General features: G+C 40.6%; 1 protein-coding gene across 5 annotated transcripts in view; it reads left to right on the forward strand.

Moving 5' to 3' along the window:
* Window positions 1–10,752: 10,752 nt before the first annotated feature.
* The window catches only part of PTPN14 (protein tyrosine phosphatase non-receptor type 14), a 182,333-nt gene continuing 171,040 nt past the window's right edge, over window positions 10,753–22,045 (forward strand). For 3 of the 5 annotated variants that reach the window (XR_004644977.1, XM_034764560.1, XM_034764564.1), the window contains exon 1: window positions 10,761–11,156. The gene's annotated coding sequence lies outside the window, so the exon portion shown is untranslated. Of the gene's footprint in view, window positions 11,157–22,045 lie in introns of all 5 variants that reach the window. The other 2 variants (XM_034764563.1, XM_034764562.1) reach the window with 2 other exon arrangements.

Raw genomic sequence — 22,045 nt, forward strand, 5'->3', positions numbered from 1 at the left:
GGACATTGAGGTCAATGGTAATTGGGACAAAATACAGCATGGTTTTACAAAAGATAGATCGTGCCAAATCAACTTGATCTCCTTCTTTGAGAAGGTAACAGATTTTTTAGACAAAGGAAACGCAGTGGATCTAATTTACCTCGATTTCAGTAAGGCATTTGATATGGTTCCACATGGGGAATTATTAGTTAAATTGGAAAAGATGGGGATCAATATGAAAACTGAAAGGTGGATAAGGAACTGGTTAAAGGGGAGACTACAACGGGTCATACTGAAGGGTGAACTGTCAGGCTGGAAGAAGGTTACTAGTGGAGTTCCTCAGGGATCGGTTTTGGGACCAATCTTATTTAATCTTGTTATTACTGACCTTGGCACAAAAAGTGGGAATGTGCTAATAAAGTTTGCGGATGACACAAAGCTGGGAGGTATTGTAATACAGAGAAGGACCGGGATATCATACAGGAAGATCTGGATGACCTTGTAAACTGGAGTAATAGTAATAGGATGAAATTTAATAGTGAAAACTGCAAGGTCATGCATTTAGGGATTAATAACAAGAATGTTGGTTATAAATTGGGGACACATCAGTTGGAAGTAACAGAGGAGGAGAAGGACCTTGGAGTATTGGTTGATCACAGGATGACTATGAGCTGCCAATGTGATATGGCCGTTTAAAAAGCTAATGTGGTTTTAGGATGCATTAGGCAAGGTATTTCCAGTAAAGATAAGGAGGTGTTAGTACTGTTATACAAGGCACTGGTGAGACCTTATCTGGAATACTGTGTGCAGTTCTGGTCTCCCATGTTTAAGAAGGATGACTTCAAACTGGAACAGGTACAGAGAAAGGCTACTAGGATGATCCGAGGAATGGAAAACCTGTCTTATGAAAGGAGACTGAAAGAGCTTGGCTTGTTCAGCCTAACCAAAAGAAGGCCGAGGGGAGATATGATTGCTCTTTATAAATATATCAGATGGATAAATATCAGGGAGGGAGAGGAATTATTTAAGCTTAGTGCCAATGTGGACACAAGAACAAATGGATATAAACTGGACACTAGGAAGTTTAGACTTGAAATTAGACGAAGGTTTCTAACCATTAGAGGTGTGAAGTTCTGGAACAGCCTTCCAAGTGGAGTAGTGGGGGCAAAAGACATATCTGGCTTCAAGACTAAGCTTGATAAGTTTATGGAGGGGATGGGATGATGGGATAGCCTAATCTTGGCAATTAATTGATCTTTGATTATTAGCAGGTAAATAGGCCCAATGGTCTGTGATGGGATGTTAGATGGGGTGGGATCTGAGTTGCTACAGAGAATTCTTTCCTGGGTGCTGGCTGGTGAGTTTTGCCCACATACTCAGGGTTTAACTGATCGCCATATTTGGGGTTGGGAAGGAATTTTCCTCCAGGGAAGATTGGCAGAGGCCCTGGAGGTTTTTCGCCTTCCTCTGCAGCATGGGGCACGGGTCACTTGCTGGAAGATTCTCTGCACCTTGAGGCCTTTAAACCATGATTTGATGACTTTAATAACTCAGACATAGGTTAGGGGTTTGTTACAGGAGTGGGTGGGTGAGATTCTGTGGCCTGCATTGTGCAGGAGGTCAGACTACATGACCATAATGATCCCTTCTGACCTTAAGTCTCTGAGTCTACATCAGGGGTCGGCAACCTTTCAGAAGTAGTGTGCCGAGTCTTCATTCATTCACTCTAATTTAAGGTTTTGCGTGCCAGTAATACATTTTAACGTTCTTAGAAGATCTCTTTCTATAAGTCTATAATATATAACTAAACTATTGTTGTATGTAAAGTAAATAAGGTTTTTAAAATGTTTAAGAAGCTTCATTTAAAATTAAATAAAACGCAGAGTCCCCCGGACCAGTGGCCAGGACCCAGGCTGTGTAAGTGCCACTGAAAATCAGCTCGCGTGCCGCCTTCGGCACCCGTGCCATAGGTTGCCTACCCCTGGTCTACATAAATGCAACTCAATACTTTAAATGTTAGTAACATGAACTAAATCATGAACATTTTCTAGTGCTGCCACTAGATGATTCCCTATGCTCTGGAAAGAAAGTAATAATGATTCTAACAGCAATGTTTTTTAAAAATACCCAGTCAGTCAGAAGGGGAGTTTGGCAAGTTACATGGCCACAGAAATGCTGTGATTGCAATAAGAGCAAACCCACAAAGATATTCTATTTATGCTGTCCAGTGGAGCAAGGCTATGAATACCTCAGTTAGCATAATGCTCATGGATTTAGTATGAGAAGGAAATTATAAATAATTATGACAGTTACATTATGAAATGATACAGCTAAGTCTTCAGTTCTTTTGTAGGGCTGTAAATTACCAATGCCTGAGCTGCACATAAAGTTGGAATTTTAGTATAAAAAAAAAAGATACTGTATTTAAGAATCTGTTAGGGCCCACTTACACGTCTGCAAGCACACAAAAGTCAATGTGGTGACAGATGTAAAGGTAAGCAGATTCTGTTTCCTTTGTGTGGGACTCCAGTCAAAGAGCAAATAGAGACATTTGGTATGAATGACTTTTAGTTTAAGTGAAAAGCTACACAAAAAAAGAAAGAAAAATCTCCATGAGAACAAATAGTATGTACATCATCTGACAATCCATAAGGAGCTCAGCTCCAACAACAAACTAGCAACTGAACTATGAACACAGGAAGAGTGGTTCAAAAATTTACAAGTGCACTACAAGGTGTCACATTTCAGGGCAACTGCACCTGTATTTCCCCTAAGCGGTCTGGCAAAGGCACCAACTTCTAGGCTTCCTGCTCCCCAGCCATTGCCTTTCCTGGGTGGAGATCCACATCTCTCTCCCTTCTGACTGGGGTACTTCCAGGCTGCACAGTTCCTTGGCTTCACTGTATTACTCCCATCACAGACAGGTTGCCCAAGGACACCTGCTCGCTTTCTCCTCAGAGGTGGTTAACAGATGTAATTGCTACAGTTATAAGGCACCACACAGCTCTTTTTATGCAAGACTAATTTTATTATTAGGGTAAAAGCACTACAGAGAAAACATATTAAATACAATTAAAAACCCTACACACTTGCTAATAAGCTCACCAGACATCACCCCAGCTCTAACAGGGGCTGTAGCAGGAGTAGTCCTTCAACACTGCACCCAAGGAATTTTCTTTGTGGTCACAAGTTCATCACAGCTTCAGCTGAGAACAAGTACTCAGTCCGTTCAATCCTTCCAACCCTACCCTAAGGAATGGGGCCCTCCATGGATCAGGGGTCCTGTTCATTTGCTGGACAAGGAAGAAGGCCCTGAGCCAGGCTATTTATCCAACAATTCTTTCTGTTAGTTCCTGAAGAATACAATTTGAACTAGTATATGTGGACCTTTCCAGGGGCGTGGCTGATAAGGGAGGAATTACATTAGCATCCTTCTCCCTACTGGAGAAGATAAATACAATGCCACAATAACACATCCACAATTGCATTTTTAATACAATGTAAGCCAAAGTTATTAACCCTAATTCAATAAAGTTTATCTTGATTCCATCAGGTTTATTCAGGATATTACAGTATATTGTCACTCTGTCACACAAGGCATAACTCTAGCTATAAACACTACACTTTAACATTCACCTTAATTTGTTCTCAAACTGGGGGTCGGGACCCCTCAGGGGGTCACAAGGTTATTATATGGGGGGTTGCGAGCGGTCAGCCTCCACCCCAAGCCCCGCTTTGCATCCAGCATTTATAATGGTGTTAAATACATAAAAAAGTGTTTTTAATTTATAGGTGGGGTTGCACTCAGAGACTTGTTGTGTGAAAGGGGTCAGCAGTACAAAAGGTTGAGAACCACTGCTATAGCCTATCCAGCCATTGCGTAAGTTATGGTATAGTACGGGGTGGCCAAACTGTGGCTCACGAGCCACATGCGGCTCTTTTACCGTTAAAGTGCGGCTCGCGGAGCCCCCCAAGGCCCTCCCCTGTTCTCTACCTATTAAACTGGAGGGGGAGCTCAGGACCCCGGCCTAGCAGCAGGGTGCTGGAGTATGGGCTTGTGCCCAGCAAGGAGGGGAGTCTCAGGGCTTCAACCCTGTGGGACACACTGCCTGGGGCTTGAGGCTGAAGCCCTGAGCCTCAGCCCCCGGCAGGTGTGCCCCGGCTTGTGAACCTCTGAAGATTGTCGGATGTGGATTGGCGGGCCAGTCTGTTTGACCACCCCGATATAGTATGTAACACTGGTAGGACAGGCTTGCTTAGGATGAGATCAAGTCAGAAGTTCAGCCCGAACTCTAAATATATAGTGTATTTATTTTACAGATATACTAGTATATCTGTAAAAGTTATTGGTTTGATCTGGATGTTGCTATGCAATTTTTAAAATCAATTTAATGATCATGAAAGATGCCCGATTCTTCACAGCTGTAAACTGAAATAACCTATCTACTGTAGGCAGTTGCAAAGTTCCTTGCACAGCTCCATTAATGTGCCTTAGTGCTGTTCTTTATCAGACCACATCTAGGACTCTGAGAGTGAGTCAGACTGAAAATCCGCTGAGTCTTAACTGGCCTTTCTGCTAAGACTGCCAGCAAACTGGCCAACTGTAATCTGTCCATTGAGAATGGACTCAGGCCATTAACTAATTTCACATAGGCCCCAGATAAAAAGAGCCATCAGACAGTAACAACTTTCAGTCACTAACAACAATTTGGGTCAGATTCAAATCACTATTCATGAGGTAAAAGGGTTTAAATCCCACTACCAGTTCCCTAAATCACACTTCACCATTTTGACAAATGATATCACTTATTCAATACACTTGTCACTTGTATTTATTGGAATCATGTCTCTATGAATTAAAACTCTAAATTATAGGGGCTATTTAGAAATGCATTTTTTGGCCTGATGTCCATTACAGACTATTGATTAAATCACTCTTAGTTCATGAATCACTGACCAGATAGATCGCAATGACTCTGAATGGTATGAAGGCGAATTGGTCACATACTTACAATATTTAACATTTTGTGAAAATTAAAGAAGTGACGCACATATAATAGCCAATTTTTAAATCTCAGTCTCTCAACATTCTAAAATGGCTTTATTATATACCAGGAAAACCTTATTATCATATTCTGAATTAATCACTAATGAAAAGAAAACGTATAATTATTTAATATTTATATTATTGTAGTTGCCATAAAATCCAGTGTGAATCAGGACTCCCTTATACTAGGTGCTCTACAAACATAGATGAAGACAAAGCTGATATTTATATTGCTATATAATGCCTTCCATCTGCTGATTTTAAAGAGCCTTAAAACCTTGACTGAATTGAGCCTTACAACAATATTGTAAACTAGGTGGGGATTATATCCATTTTACAGATAAGCAAGGTGTAGGTGTCAAAGTCTTTGACAGCACCAAGAATAAACTCAGGTCTCTTGGTACCAGTTCTTTGCTATTTTCAGGGACTAGATGGCTCAGAGGGTGGTTATAGATCAATATTTTCAAATGAGGGTACCCAAAGTTAGGTACCTAAATACATATTTAGGTGCCTAAATAAGAGACTGATTTTCAGAAGTGCTGAGCACCTGAAATTCCCTTAGACTAAGACCCTTGTTCAGTAGTCCATCTTTATGCTTACCTTTAGGCATGTGCTTGTCTCATTAACTTCCATGGAACGTAAGCACATGCTTAAATGTTCTTTGCTGAAATGTGCCCTTATGAGATGCAGGGTGCTCAGCACCTCTGAAAATCATGTCACTTTTATTTAGGTTTGCACTACTGTTGCCTTGTTATATGGATACATTATGGATTTGGATCTCCAGGGTTGTCAAACCAGTAATTTCAGGAGCAGTAAATTCACTAAAAACCATGAGCTTTTTTGTTTTAATGAATGCCAATTTTGGATTATATAAACTAAAAAATTACAATAATAAACTGCTAATTGTGCTAGAATATCCTAACTGATGTTAAAACAAAACAAAATAAAATAACACCCCAAAACTCCTTAGGAAAAATATTTGCTTCTGTCCTAAGTCTCTGTGTCAAATTAATGTTCACCCGGAAACAAATTTTTATACAATTTCTATAAGAGCATGAAAAATGGGGTTTATAATAGAAGTGGTGACACAACCGTAACTGTGGAAGCTAGAGTTCACCACTATAATCAGTCTCAAGTGCTAAAACTTTTTTGATTTTCCAAACTTTTATTCAAGGGTTAAAAAAAGGCAGACATTTTCAGTTATTCCCCAAACCTGTAGAAATAGACTGTAACATTAAGCAAACTAGAATGTTCAATGTTCCATAATTTATGTGTATGGATGATCATTGGAAACTTTTTCTGGTCCACAAAACTGGGTGCTGGCTTAGTCACTGTAAGCTATAGAGTAATATAACGTGTTAGCTCATGCTTGATGGCAACAGGTTTGTTTTCCATAATTGTGTAATCCAAATTCCTTTTCAAAGAGAAGATTTTTGAAAAGGACTATTAAATGCAATCATTAACGAGCACATAGGGCACTAGACAAGTAAACTTGTCTTAATTATGGTAAGCTTAAAAAAATTGAAAGTACCAATTTACAAAGTACAAATATGATTTTAGTACTAAGAAGCTTCTCCCAGTATACTGCCTAAGCTTTTGTCTTCATGACAATTACAGCCAAGTCAGGATACCCAGCACATGTCCCAAGTTTTAGAATAGTTAGGGAACACAGTTAAGGTCATATTTACACTACACATTGGAACTGTGTTGCAACTGTGTCCTTTGATTTGATTGTAATGTAGATGGCTGTAAAGCTAATTAAACCTCATCTACTGTTCTCAGAGCAAACCGCCAGATGTTGCTTAAGCACAGTTTAAAGGGAGTTTTGTTGAAAACAGGTTATGACATGGTTTTACCAACAAACAAGGACTGAACATTTTCCGTGTTATAACAAGATTTTAAAAATTGCTTTAGCCCAGGATAAAGATTTTGGAAGTGTTTAAACACAGGTGTTAGTAGGCGCTAGAACTATTTCAAATCTCATTGTAAACTATATCCAAGTCCCATAGGCACTGTACATTTTACTGTGCAGGGACCCAGATAAAAAACAATAATCCTCTGATAGAGTTGACACACTATTCGTTCATTATGGATGGTACTGGATTATGTTTTCACTATCTTTTTGAGCCATGTTACAGCTCTGCTTAGTGACAGACTTTAGCATGGTTTAGGAACAGACTTAAAACATGATTCAGTCCTGTCTGCTCTGCAAATCCAAACTGTATATTAACTTTGTTAGGACTACTCTGCTGCAAAAGGATCCCCAAACAAAAAACACTTTTTCCAGGGCAGATGGGATATTAGAGAGAGAAACTCCATAAACCACCATATAAAACCACTAAGTCCCATCTGTAATAATATTTTAAATGATGGGAACACCTTTCTAGCAAGTGTTATATTTAAACATGGTGTCTAGGAAGCTGGTAACATGTTTTCTTAATCCGCAGGGCTGTATGCTCCTTTCCACTCTGTTTTGGAGAACAAAGGAATGGCAACAAGAATACAATGGGTCCTACACATGCTGAAGGTGAGAGTGGTACCAAAGTGACATACCTCTGCTCAGAAGCTTCTCTGTATTAACAAATTGTGTATTTCTTAAAGCACCTCTCTCCATAGTATCTAGGAGCCAAATACAGGTATTAATATTTGTATTAAGTCACACAGTAGGCAATGCTTTTCACCATGCCTTGGTTCAGCAGCTTTTTCTTATTTGGGCAGGTTTTCTCTTTGTGCTACAGCTTGCCATCGCAGGCAGAGCTTTGTAAAAGGGTCAGCTCTGTAAGCAGCTGTGTTTTGGGGCATATTTTTATCTCCTCTTGGACTCTTCAATATTTCAGAGACTGTGCTGGGACAGGAGAGGCAGGAGCTGGGATTCAGCTCCCATTCAAAACTAGCAGAAATTTGAGCCAGTATTTGCCACTGTGTTAGTGCTGCTTGCAACATTACCATATGCTTGCACTTAAAACTCCTTGAAAGGAAGAGCTCTGTACAGGTGCAGTGAGGTCTATAGGAGGAAAAAGGGGCCAGGAGCAGTACCTGGGGCCCAACAAAACCGCAGAGGTGGCTAACACCCTGTGGTGAGGCATTAAGATACGCCTATGAATGCCAGCCTCCACGGTGTTTAGAAGCGAAGTCTTCTGCCTGCTTGATAGGACCTCAAAGTTGTGGAGAGAATCCAGCAGAAACTTCAGGAGTTTCATGCCCACTTTCCCACCCCATCCTCTGTGTTTTTCTACTTATGAGGTGGGAAAAATAAAAAAGAATCTTACAGATCTGGAGTAAGGAAGCTCTAAACTCCACTGTGTTCTCCTGCTTTGCTACCAGCTGTAGCTACTCTGCTCATGGTATGCTACCTACTGCTATACTGTGACTGAATGTGTCTTTGTAGTTCTGCAGTTGGGTGCTATTCACAGCTCCATATCTGTCTCAGTGTGTGACCTGGAACAAGAAAAACCTTTGAATGCAACAATTTACCATCAAAAATAATGAGGATTTCTTGTGGCACCTTAGAGACTATCATGGCCTAGAACCCACTTCATCAGATGCATGGAGTGGAAAATACAGGAGCAGGTATAAATACATGAAAAGATGGGAGTTTACTGTCAGTGACGCTTCTCAGCATAACCATCTGTAAGATGTGGATACTATTTACTTACTTCACTAAGCCTCACAGCACCTTTGTTAGAGCGTTTCAGATAAATAGGACTTTCTCTGCAACGTGTAATTACATTTTACAATGCCAGGGGTAAGGCACAGACTTGTGACTCCACATACGGTACTTAAGCACAATTATGTATCTAAATTGAGGAACTGTGCTATTTCTCTCTCTTTTAAGGGCTTGATCCTATTACCTTTACTGATGTGAGTAATGCCCACTGACTACTCATGTACTGAATGAGTATTGCAGGACCAGGCCCTTCAATGAGGAGAAAAGTATGTACGAATATGAAAATGTGTTACATAAATGTAAAACAAAAAAACAAACCTCCAATTTTCACCCATTTTTTAGAAATGACTGCTATTAGGCTCTCTAACTCCAGTGTAGGGAATTTTACAGTTTTAGGAGCATATTCTGTGCACCTCTCTAACTGACACCAAGAGGAATTCTGTGCCCTATTCTAGGGTTGCTCCTACCCTCCATTTGATTCTCCCCTGCTCTGCTAACTCAAAAATGGATAAACAGATTTTACTCAAACTACCCTCCTAAACAATCTCCCATGGCCTGAAATCAAGCATAGAAAGGTGAATTCAAGAGCTAAAAGTGGTTTAATATAAGGTTCAAAATCTGGGTTTAGGTAATTTCCTCCTATTTTTCAGTGTTGATTTTTAGGCAAACAAGGGCTACAAGAGTAAAAATTTTGTGAATTTATTTTAATGATATATTATTTAAATGCCCAACACGTGTAAAACTCTATAAATATCTGGGGAATTGTTTGTAGGGTCTACATATTCTTAACACCAGTTCATCATAACTGATTCATCATCTTGGCAGAAGCTGCAGCCTGGCTTTACAATGTGACCCAACCATGTTCCTCAGCCAACCTTAGTGCAGCCACTGGACAGGCCCTTCCTCAGTCACCAATTGTTATGCTTCTGGCATGACATTCCCATCTGTGATACCCCATCGCACATCTGGGGGGCTGCAGGGTTTCTTCTGCTGTTTCTCCTCCAATTACAGTGGTGCCAGCGTCGCAGGTAGCCAGGGTGCGTTCCATCTGCTCCCCCTGGAGGATCCGAGCATATAGTTGGCAAGGAGTTGGGAGAACTGGCAGCAGCTGGATTACCCAGCGCCCTGCAACTGGACAAGTGTGGGTCCTAACACAAGTGTGACAAAGAGACAGGATAGGGGGACAGAACGGGGAGCAGAGGCTGAAGCAGGGAAGCGCGCAAGGGCTCAAAGAGGGCCCATTATGTAATACAGGGAAAGGGGCTGAAGAGGATGAGGGGTGGCATTGGAGGGCTAGACCAGACAGCCTGAAGGGCAGGGAGGAGATGGAATGGCAGGGTGGGGGGCAGAGCAGAGGAAGTGGGGCTGAAACGGGGAGGCGGGGCACAGAAGCTGGCCTCCAAAAGACTCCCCTGGGCTGCCTCAGCCCCCGCAGACCGAACACACACCCTAGGACTGACTCAGCCCTTTCCTCCCCCTCAAACATTCCCGCTCCCTACCCCCCAAACCAAACCCTTCCCTTCCCTGCGGACTCAGACTCTCCCTGTTCTCCCAGCCCCCGGGTGCCCCTCGCTCCCTGCCCCCTCTCTTTGGGCCTGTCTACACGGGCTGGAAGAACTCGGGAGGAGGAACTGGGTTGCAAAGGTAGCGCAGGCAAAAGGGCGCGGCGGGACTAGCGCAGACAGGGGGGCTCCGAGGGGAAATCAGCGAAAAACCCGTCCCGCGGCTCTGTCCCGACCTTGGCAGAGTTGCAGCAGGCGGAATTGGCAGGAGCCCGCCCCTCCCCTTCCTCCCGCGGACTGGGTTCGTTCCTCCTCTTTTGCAAAGAAAACAAAACAACAACAACAAAGCCCATGTCAAGTCCCCGACGTCTCCAGGCCCTGCAGTAGCAGCGGCCGCTCCGCATTCCTGGGATTCCAGGGCTGTGACTCCGCGCTCCAGCCCCGCGCTCCGCAGCGACTCCGACACGCACTCGCTCTGCAGCCGCCGCCTCCGGCCCCATTCGCTCTCTCGGGACAACAATCCCCTCCCTCTCTCCTTCCCCCACCCCCGCGGGCTGCAGCGGGAGCCCACGGCTCCCTTCCCCGCCTGCAAACTCCCCTGCCAGCCGCAGCGTCCTGCCTCCGCCTCCCCAAACTCCTTCAAACTTTCCCCGCCGCAGCCGGGACAAGATTGTTAGGTGGGGGCGGGGGTTTAGTTTCCCTCCCTCTCCTCCGGAGCCCCCAAATCAGGCACCACCCTGATTTCCCCTCGCCCCGGTTGGGCAGCAATCTGGTCTTCCTAGCAGCGCCGGTTCCTACTTTGTCCCCTCCTCACCAGTTGGGATCCCTCTCCTGGTCAAGACGGAAACCTCCTTCTCCACTGGGAAACCCTCCTGGGGGATTTTGAACGAAGCCTGAGCTACCGAGTCTATTCCCATTGCCACTACCCAAGAAGAGAAGCGGCCTCGACATGTAAACGTAGGTAAGCAGCAGCAGCAGAGTTTGCTGAAGTTTGTCCGGTTTGTTTTAATTTAGACCTTGTAGTTGCTTGTACCGCTGATCGCAGCGCCCGAGCGGTAGTGACTTTTTCAAAACAGTCTTGACATAATTTATGGCGTATGTGTGCGTATAAAAATCTGTTCCCATCCATTATAATTTATCATCCGTTGTAACACAATTATGGACCCATTACTGTATGTGTATATTTATCCCAACTAAACGTGATTATGCTGCTACAAATGAATGCTAATCTGTGAATTATAATAAAACACGGTCACTTTATGTAAATATAATTATAAAAGTCCTAATCCAGAAATATACTGAAGCAAATGTCTAAACAATATATGCTTTATAGATTCAATATAAATATGTATTTGTAAACAGATGGGGACAAGCTAAGCTTTCTGCTTTCTTATTTACACTGCAGCATGACTCTGTTTAGCTTTCAGGATCCTCCTCTCCCCTACCTCATCCCACCGGATGGATTTACCTTGTTCTTTGTTAGTTACAAGTCAAGTCTACACGGGCCATTCCTCTATAGCAAATGCTATAACAAGTTGGGCAGAAATTACAATATTACAAGACTATGTGAGCATTGTGACATCTCTTCTCGTTTCTAATGTGCCAAAGTCCATGAATCTTAAAAGATTCAAAAGTAATCTCCCTTATTAAAATCCATTTGGGGGCATACAGTAGGTATTTTGTGTCTGCATGTGTGGGCATTACAGTGAACTCTGTAGTTTTGGTTGCAAAAGCAGTTTCAGTATAAGCACCTCTCTATCTAAAGTGCATTGTAACTTTAACTTTATAGAAACAAATAGTTACTGGTAAACTGGACAATAACAGTGAATGATCACTCAGAGATTGTTCCTGAGATTGTGGTATATGGCCCGAAATCAAGGGCAGTATTCACAGTTGATTGGATTGTTTTTACTCTGTTTCTGCATAGACATTTGCTATTAAAATGTGTGAAAACTAATACACTTACTGTATGCTGAATTCTTTAGTGCTTGTGACTTCAGTCTATAAAATGGCTCCCTTAAGCAGGAGCTCTTGAAGCCACCTGTCCACCTTCTGACGGTGGGAGAGATTGAAGAAGACAACTACATTTTTAGGAGACACTTGCTGGAGGTTATCACCGTTGTCTGGTCTCTTCTGACCATTTATTTGAAATTGCCTGTATCAAACATCATAATGACATACAGACTCCAGGGTTTGCTATTGCCCTTTTAGGAAGGCTGTTGCTCATATCTACATTGGTCATTGGTTTAAAATATAAGAGGTTAATGTAGTTTTTATATATGCATAGAATGGGATTTGGGCAGTGATCTGTAAATGACTGTGAAGATGGACCTCCCTTGATTTCAGTGGGTCTCTGCACAGACACAGGGCGTTTGCCTGAGCAGAGTTTCTTGCAGGATTGGGGCCTAAATCCAAACCCAGTGGGCATGATATAGAAGTTTTTGAGCCATGCAAACTGCTGATTTGGGCCCAGTCCCAAAGTCCTTATTCAAATGATAGTCCTTTAAATCCATGGGATAACTCCTGGGTCCACAAGCCTGCCATCACATCTGTATGGGAAAACCCTTGTGCCCATGTAAAGGTTCGATGGCTCTGTATAATTACAAGAGGTCTGTCTGTGCAGTTCTGACCTCAGGATCAGGGCCCGCATGGATGAAGATGGCAGGATGGAGCCCTTAGTGCTGCTTTGTAAATACAATGTGTCTGAAAAAGAGAACATTTAAAATCTGTGACTTTCAAATGTTTGCATCCCAGTTGTTACAGCTATTATAATACAATGGTGTTCCTTGAGGATTAATTAGCCACTGTTGTTAATGGCTATTCATGTACTTCTCAGCTGGTCATTAAATGCCTGCAGATGCCTTGTGCCTCAGTTGTTGTTGCTTAAATATGGAACAGTCTTCCATGAATTAGGGTTTTTTTTGTTTGTTTGTTTGTTTGATTTTACTCAAATTTGCTCAAACTTCTAAAAAATGGCTAAACCAACCAGGGAGAAAGTTTCATCCTGAAGAAGGGTCAGAGGTGCTTTTGAAAACTGTCTGATACCAGTGTAGTCAAAGGACCACAGATATTTTTTCATCTTATTTGTCCTTACTTTGGGTCTGGAATTGATTACATAGTGCTAAAGCACAAGTATATTATTTGACTCTGTAGCATGAAAGGCACACTTAAAAAATTTAATAAATCAGGCTCCTTCATTGGTACAACAGAACTGACTTGCCAAAGTTGTAGTTAGGTTGTTGATATAAATAACTCTTGTAAGAATGCAGTTATTTAATATGTCTTAGAAAGTTTTTCATTAGGCTTTCATACTCAGTATTTTAATTATAGGTCCCAGTTCTTCAAAGACTTACCCATGTGGTTAACTTTATGTAAATATGAAGTATGTGCATAAGTTTTTGCCATAATAATTAGGATGTAAATAGTATGATTGTGTGTACTTATCAAGCACAATTACCAAAATAGAGATTGTTATAGTGTAGGGATACTATAGCAATCTTGATTTAATCCTCTTGTGCCTGAAAACATTGATGTCAACAGAAAGTTTCATAAAGGCAGTTTTTTATTGTTCTTGAAACAAGCTCTAAAGACCATTTCTCCGGTGAGAAAACTATTGACCATCTGTAGACTGAGGGAATTTTATAGAAAAGCATGTAGTTTTGTATTAAAATCTGTGGGATATTTAAGATAATTCTTTATTAAACAGGTGGTTCAGAGTAATTTCCATAGAACCCTATTGATTTAATCTCCATTAAGTTCTAAAAGACTCTTTTGTAAGATATTGTAATAAATAATTTTTATTTTTATTTTTATAATACTTTCTATTTAGGGATCTCAAAGCATTTTACAAATACTGTTGAGTTAAGTGTCACAGAGCCTCATGAGGTAGGCAAATATTATTGTCCTTAGTTTATAGATTGGGAAACCGAGGTACAGATATTAAGTGACTTGCCCAAGGTTACATCCTAGTGTGTGGCAGAGCCAGGAAGAGAAGCCCAAAGTTAATTCTAGAGCACAGGATTGTGCCCTGACCTCTTAGTCCTACGCTCATGTCTAATTCCCCCCCCCCCCCATGGAACAGGGTGGGGCGGCAGAAATGAAGCCAGTTCCAAGGGCCAGCCATAGGTGTCTTGCCAACCTAAATAAAAAGTGTTTTTGCCCCTTATTCCCACCAAGTAACTGAGCCCAAAAAAGGAAAAGGTTGAAGGAGGTCCCCCCCCATATGCTGATTTGGCACCCCTAGAAGTTAGAACCCAGGGTGATCACCCTGATTACCAACCATACCAGCTCCCTCTCCTCCCAGATGGATTCCCTCCTGCAGGTATTTCTTTCCCCTCCCAACTAGACTATTCTCCTGCTTTGCTCCTACTGAACCAACTAATTGAAGCCTGTTAAGGAGACCAATGTGCCAACACTCCTCATCTCTATACTCCATTAGCTATAGGATGCAGCAGAACCGCAGGGAAGTTTGAGATGAATCCCTCTCACACACACCTTCCCCCCCTACCCCCCCGAACAGCACTGAGTTATGCCACAAGTGATTTTTCACCAATGGTTTCCCAACCCCTTGAAGCATCTTGTGGCCTGCCTAGAGACCCTTAGAAAATGAGGAAAGTTCTGGAACTCCAGGAGTGTGGACTCCCAAGTGGATGTTCTGAGGAGGAAGACTCCTGGCCCCAAATGAAGGAAAACAGTGAGAAGAGGGCACTCCAGAAGACAGGTGGGAATAGGTTGGCCAGATAGCAACTGTGAAAAATTGGGTCACTTTTTTTTTTTTACAGAGGGGATGGGTGGTATAGTTGCCTATTTAAGACAAAGCCCTGATATCAGGACATCTGGTCACCTTAGGTGGGAAGGACTGAAGAGATTGTGGTTGCAGATGTTGTGGAATAGGAGGGAGGAAAGAATTTGGGAGGGATGGTGACCCAGGGAAGGTGAAGGATAATAGCAAATGTGCATCGGTCTGGCTGACTTAACAAAAGTGGATGGAAGAGCTGGGAGAGAGTGAGTGTAGGGTGATTCAGGTGAGGGAAAGCCCAGGGAAAGAGTAAAGAGTGAGTGTAGAGACTACCCAGGAGCAGTCCTTCACACGCTTTGAGCCAGTTTGTGAGTGTTTTTTCCCAGCCTGAGCCTGCAGCTGTTTTATGAGGTGGGCAGGCTGAAAGGAGGGCACTTAGGGCTGGTGGTTGGCATGTGCACAGAGGGGAGGAAGGGTGGGTTTGGTTCTGGGAAACTAAATACTGGAAGATAGGGTTGTGGGGGGGAGTGTAGCAAGTTTGTATTTCTGAGGTGTTGCATACCTATTGTTTGGTTATTTTCTGTCTGGCTATTGATAGTCTTTTTTTTTTTTTTTTAGATTGTTCTTTGGGGCAAGGATTATCTTCTCTCTCCCTCCCTCTCTTTTTTTTGTTTTTGTTTTTTTTATTTGTTTTTTTTTTTGTTTAAACAATTGCCTAGTGCAATGGAGACCACTTCAGATTTAATAATAATTACTAACACTAATGGTGGGAAAAGCACAGAAAACAAGAACAAAAATAATAAAACCACAAGAAGAAATCATTAAAGCATATGGAAGTTTTTCAAATAAAAAGATCTGTAATAAAAAAATGGCCTCTTCACAGACAATATTATTCATGGACTTTTTCTTTGTTTTACAATTTTTTTTATCAAAGTTGTTAAGGAAATTTATATACATTTTTCCTTTATTGAAAATTATATTTAACTACACTAGAAGGTCTTCAAATGCATTCGCCTCTTTTTAGTATGGTTTCTGTTCTATTTCCACCTCTTTTTAAAAAAAATAAATCTCTTGATTATGTTTGTTACAATTTATTATAAATTGAGTGTTTGATAAGCAAAAAGAATTGTAAAGTTTTGTGGTGAAAACAAATTCCGTGAAATTCAAAAAGATAAAAAATCGCTCCATTTCAAACACTTTGAAATGAAAAAAACCCCTGAAATTTAAACTTTTTTGTGAAAAGTTTTCAATTGTTTTTCCACCTCTTAAAAAACAAGAAAAACAATTTAGAGATTAAAATAATTAATAAAAAGCTTAAAGAAAATAATTACAATAAATAATATATCAAAATTTTGTTTAAACCAGGGGTTCTCAAATTTTTGTACTGGTGATCAGTTTCACATAGCAAGCCTCTGAGTGCCACCTGCTTATAAATTAAAAACACTTTTTATATATTTAACACCATTATAAATGCTGGAGGCAAAGTGGGGCTTGGGGTAGAGGCTGACAGCTCGTGACCCCACATGTAAGAACCTTGTGACCCCCTGACGCGTCCCGACCCCCAGTTTGAGAGCCCCTGGTTTAAACTGAAGAGATGGAAATAGAAAAGGACCGGAAGAAAAATGGAAACATACATTGAAATCAACCTAGAATAGATAAACAAATGCCTATTCACCTCGTTTAGTCACTCCATTGGTGAGCTACTACTATTACCCTAGAGTTATTGCCCTTGAATAGTTCTGTTCCATTTTATTAAGTCATGAGTCACTGGTATTTTTGGCAATGGTGCAATACTCTTCTAATTTTACAGATTTCTGAAATGAACATGGGAATCAAGATCTCCTGATTACCAAGCCTGTGTTTTAGCCAGAAGAGCAAATAGGCAGTATGCATTCAGTTTGTGTGTGTATTTTCTCTCTTCTTTGTATGTTTCACCCATATGGCAAAATAAATATTTGCTTCTCAGTGAAACTATATTGTCATAGGGTGCTGGACCTTCTTATAAGTGATTCCAGTGAGTAGTAAAGGACAACATGGAACTATGACTCAGAATTTCCTTGGGCTTTACAGTGTTATGTCTTAATATAGTTTTATTGATACATTTCCTTTAAGATAGTGCAAATGGCACATTTTTCTTTTGAAATCATATACAGTCTCCATTGACTTTATCTGATATGTTGGATTTGTACTGGATAATCTACTATAACATTGGTCATTTTAAAAATCATTCTCATTGAGTTCAAGGGGAGTTTTGTGAGAGGAAGGACTGCAGGATCCTGGTTATTATAGTTGTCTTTACTTGCAATGACAATGACATGATGATATTGTAATGAAATTAGATCTACTCTAGTGAATTAGCAACATTAGATCATGGTAAGATTAGTGTGACATAACTGTGTGTGCACAGTGGTTTGCCTTCCAACCCCTTCATGGGGATTGACCCTTTTGGATTTTGTAGATTGCATCTACATTTATAAGTTTCTTTCCTATGCTTGGGCTTTGTATTGTGGCATCTCCTCCTGTTCAAGACCACATCCATCTCTAATCACTGCTTAAAGTAACTGAGAGATTGCTTAAGGACAAGAATTTTAAAGCTCCTCTGGCTCAAGTGTTCATCCTCCACTGTTTTTCCTACTTCTGCTAGCCTGGTAAAGAATTGTGGTTATTTTCAAGCAGCTATTGAAAAATACTTTGTTTGATAGTTAGGAATTTAATGAAATAGTAATCTTAAAACAGATCCATATGAAAGACATTCCTCTTAAGGGAGTCAGCATGGTATTTGAAATGTCAAACCTTTGGTATTCGAGAATTAACAGAAACCTTGAGTAATTTAATCCCAATTTGACATTCTTTAAGGGACTTTCCTGGTGCTCTGCTAATGTGAGGAGTAAAACCCAAACTTTGAAAAGTTAACAGACTGCCCAGGCTGCTTTCTTCTCTTACAATTTTTGTGAAAAATAAACCAGCATATATATTTCTATTATTATTTATTATGTTTATTACTCTAGTGCCTAGGGGGTGCCAAGATTGGTGCCCACCATTAGTTAGGTTTTTGTAGTAGTAATAGAATTATGATAATAGTCTAATTGAATTAGACTCTGAGCAAAAAAGAACTCTGGAGAACTGTTGTTTAATGTTAGGTTTCAGAGTAGCAGCCTTGTTAGTCTGTATCCGCAAAAAGAACAGGAGTACTTGTGGCACCTTAGAGACTAACAAATTTATTAGAGCATAAGCTTTCGTGGACTACAGCCCACTTCTTCGGATGCATCCGAATAAATTTAGATAATAAATTAGTTAGTCTCTAAGGTGCCACAAGTACTCCTGTTCTTTTTGTTGTTTAATGTTGTTAGTGATCTAATAAAGAGGCCAAACAGCAAGGTGCCAAAATTTACTGCTGATGCAAAATTATTAGGGTTAGTCAAGACTAGAGAAGACCGAGAGGACCTAACAAAGCCAGATGAAAGGGCATCATGATATCAACGTTGAATTTCATCCGTTAAAGGCAAGGTTATACATGTTGGAAGGAATAGTTGAACTGCTCATACATGTTACTGGGTTTTAAATTTATTATATCCACTAAGAATAAAAGACTTGGGTTTTGATGGGTTCAGTGAACTTTCTACATCTACTTAATGTGTTGCAGTGAACAGAAAAGGAAATAAAATAGGGATGTATAAAGACTGGGATAGAATTTAACATAAATCAGTGGCCACATTCTACTCAGAATACTGGTCACTCTATCTCAAAAAAGGTATAGTAGAATTAGAAAGGGAAGTAATTAAGAGACTTCCATATGAAGATCAGTTGAAAACATTGGGACTGTTTTAGGGGGAAAACGAATAAGAGGGGACATGATACGGATATAAAATAATAAGTAGAATAGAGAAGGTAAACCAGGTTCTCTTATTTACCCTTTCTTATAATGCATGACTAGGGGTACAGCCAATGAATGTAAAAAGGAAGAAATTTAAAACCGATGAAAAGTTGTTTTTTTTAACACAATGCACAATTATAATCATCGGAACTCAATGCCACACGATATCATTGAGGCCAAGTAGGATTTTTTTTTTTTTATAAAAGGATTTTATATATACTGTATGTCAACCACTCTCTGACCTGGTGTAGGAAGAAACTTCCCTTAGGGGTTATTCCATAATTGTCCACTGTGAGATTTCCTGTACCATCTTCTGAAGCGCATAGTATATAAACCACTGTCATAGACAGGATACCTAGGTGGACGGCTGGTTTGACACAGTATGACAATTGCTGTGTTTCTGTGTGATGATGGTTTTTAGTTAAAAAATAATGAACCCGTAATGAGAGGACTTAATATAGCTATACCAATGCTGGAAAGGAAAGCCTATTTTGGGACTTCCATTTGTGGTCCTGAAATAAACATAACGATGATGTAAGATAATATTGTATTATGTTTTATGTATTATGGAGGGCACACTGGGCTGTGGTGAGGATTAGCAGAGAGGGGAGAAGAGCTGGCAGTTAGGTTCTATTTAAAGTACCATGGGGGCAATTACCATTGGCACCTGTCACTGAAATCATGTTATCTACTTGGTATAATTTGTTCATTTAAAAAAAAATTCTATAAAACTTATTGTAAACTACTCATGTATTTAACATATGCATAATATTCCTGAATTCTCTCTTGAAAAAGAGGATTGGGATAATTGTTTACATCTGGGTGACAGTGGTAAATGTGAGAAACATTCTAAATGTTAGAAACATGTGAGCCATTCTCTGAATGTAAGGAGCAGACCGTGGTGTAATTTAGTGAGTGTGGGTTTTTCAGAAAAATAATTCAATAGTTATAGCAATAGAGAACACTTCTTACTCTGCTGAATTATCTCTGAAATTTTAATACAACTACAGACTTTTTAAAATTCTGCATCTATGTCAGATGTGAAAGTGAACAGAAACAGTTTAATTATTACGTCTCCTCACTTCTAATTTGTTACATTATTAAGAATAATTTTTTCTGTGCATATTGTAACTTTTAAAAAAAGTACAAGAATAAGAAATATTTGAAAACTGTATTGGTGTACTCAAAAGGAAAACAGGAAGTGCCAAATCCATCCCTTTATCTGAGGCAGAAATACCCTTTTTAAATCAATAGGAGTTGCAGCTGTTTCTGCAGACAGATTGGGTCAATAGTACGTAACTGCTTATAATACCAGTAAATCAGGAGTATAATGTGTTAGACACTTATATGAAGACTTACCAAGAGATCTGTTCAGTGCTTCAGAATAAAGGACTTGGCTAATATTTGCAAAGATTTGTCAAAGTTCCTGTATCTGTCCAAACTGTGGAGTGTGCTAATTCTGCAAAAGAGAAGGGATAGGGGTTCTTACAGATTAAGGTAACATGAACAATGCTGCCTGTTCATGCTGCCAGAGAAAGGATTCTGTTTGAGAACTTACGTATCATAAAGTGTATCCTATCTAGCCACATTCACAAACTCTGCAAAGGTCCCCAGAGCCAAATGGAACTAAGAGGATCTGCTGCTAAACTGTGCCCTGCTGAGTCCACTGAATAAATGCTTTCTCAGTATCATGGAAGTGGGGACTCTCCCAGGCTTTCCTTCCAATTCCCTTATTTTAACATTATTTACAAAATAAAAGTGAATTTTTTTTGCTGACTTCATGTTGGCGGTGAGGATGAAGCCCCAGGTATTTATTAAGATGAATATCTACAATATTTGCCTTAGTTTCTAGTTTCCTGAGTTTGGGAGACACCAGCATTTCTGTACAAATCTGAAGGGTGCTTGTCCTCCTTTTAGGATGACATCCTTTTAAAAACTATAGACCTGATCCAAGGCATATTGGCTTCAATGGGCACGGGAGCAGGCCATAACCCAGGATAAATCAGGCAGAGAGGGTGAGGTCAACAGTAATCCTTCTAGCTTTGTGCTTGTGTGTTTTTTCTTACCAAGAAAAAATAGTTTACATTCTTCAGGTTTCTTAGATTAGCTCTTATCACAGGACTTCGTCTTTTGAGAAAAGACACACATTGACTTGTAGATAAAGTTGGCTGCAGCCTTTTATTGATGAGGATGATAAAGCTAGCTGTTTGGACAGGCCTGATCATGGGGTGGCAGTCTGAGATTCGGCTACTAGTAGCCAGTTCCCTGCTCAAGTTTCTTAGTGCCTACTGTATGTTCTCTCCCCTTAGAACTTCCCCTCACAAGACTGGGCAACCCTACTGGAGAAGCCTGCATTAAACCGCCAACCAATGGGTAAGGCTCACTTCTGGGGCTGGTGAGACAGCACTTACTTCACCTACATTGCCACAAGCTTTGGCCTCATTGTTTACTGTGACACAGAATAAACTGCTAAACATTAGAGCTGAGACTTTCAAAAGCACTAACAGGGTTGGCTTAATTCTGTTCCCACTGCAGTCAATGGTAACACTCTGCCATTGAGAGTAGAGGTAGGCCAGTGTTGAGTGCTTTTGAAAATCACACCCTAATGTAGATGAGGAAAGCAAACTCCACTCTTTGTGGGAAAACTACCTGATTGTTCAGTATAGATAGAAATCCCTGATGAATTCTGAGGTTGGTTGGAAGTTAGCTAGAGGGGTTCTGAACATGCTTCATTTATGACCCTCCTGGATCTTTCTCTTGGCAGGCATCTTTCATTAGTTGAGTTTCCCAGCTACTGGGTTGGAGCCACAGAGTTGGGTCAGCAGTTTGGTGACTTCCTACCCTCTGAACAGTATGTTGAAGGTTTAAGCTATCTAAGAAAATCTCCTGGCCAGTTGGTCCACTCCAACCCATAAGAACTCTTGTAATTAACTTATTGTAGCTCCTGTTTCTTGCCACATTGGACCCTTTGTTTGCAACAACTGATTTGCGAAAGCTGTGTGAACGTGCAACTTCAAGGTAAAGCCAGACCACAGCACTGTAGCCTCTCTACATATGCTAGTGACTGCTGTTGCTTTGCAGTAGTTATGCTTGCCTCTGGCACGCCGAGAACAAAGAAAAGAAGTGGTGGAATGATTATCTCAAAACTTATTTCTTGCAGATGCATGCAGTTTAATCCCTTTCCTCTCCACAGTTCAGTGACACTTAGAAAATTCATTTGTGCTTAAAGTAGTGTCTC

Source organism: Trachemys scripta, chromosome 3 (assembly GCF_013100865.1).
Source record: "Trachemys scripta elegans isolate TJP31775 chromosome 3, CAS_Tse_1.0, whole genome shotgun sequence".
NCBI classification, from domain to species: domain Eukaryota; kingdom Metazoa; phylum Chordata; order Testudines; family Emydidae; genus Trachemys; species Trachemys scripta.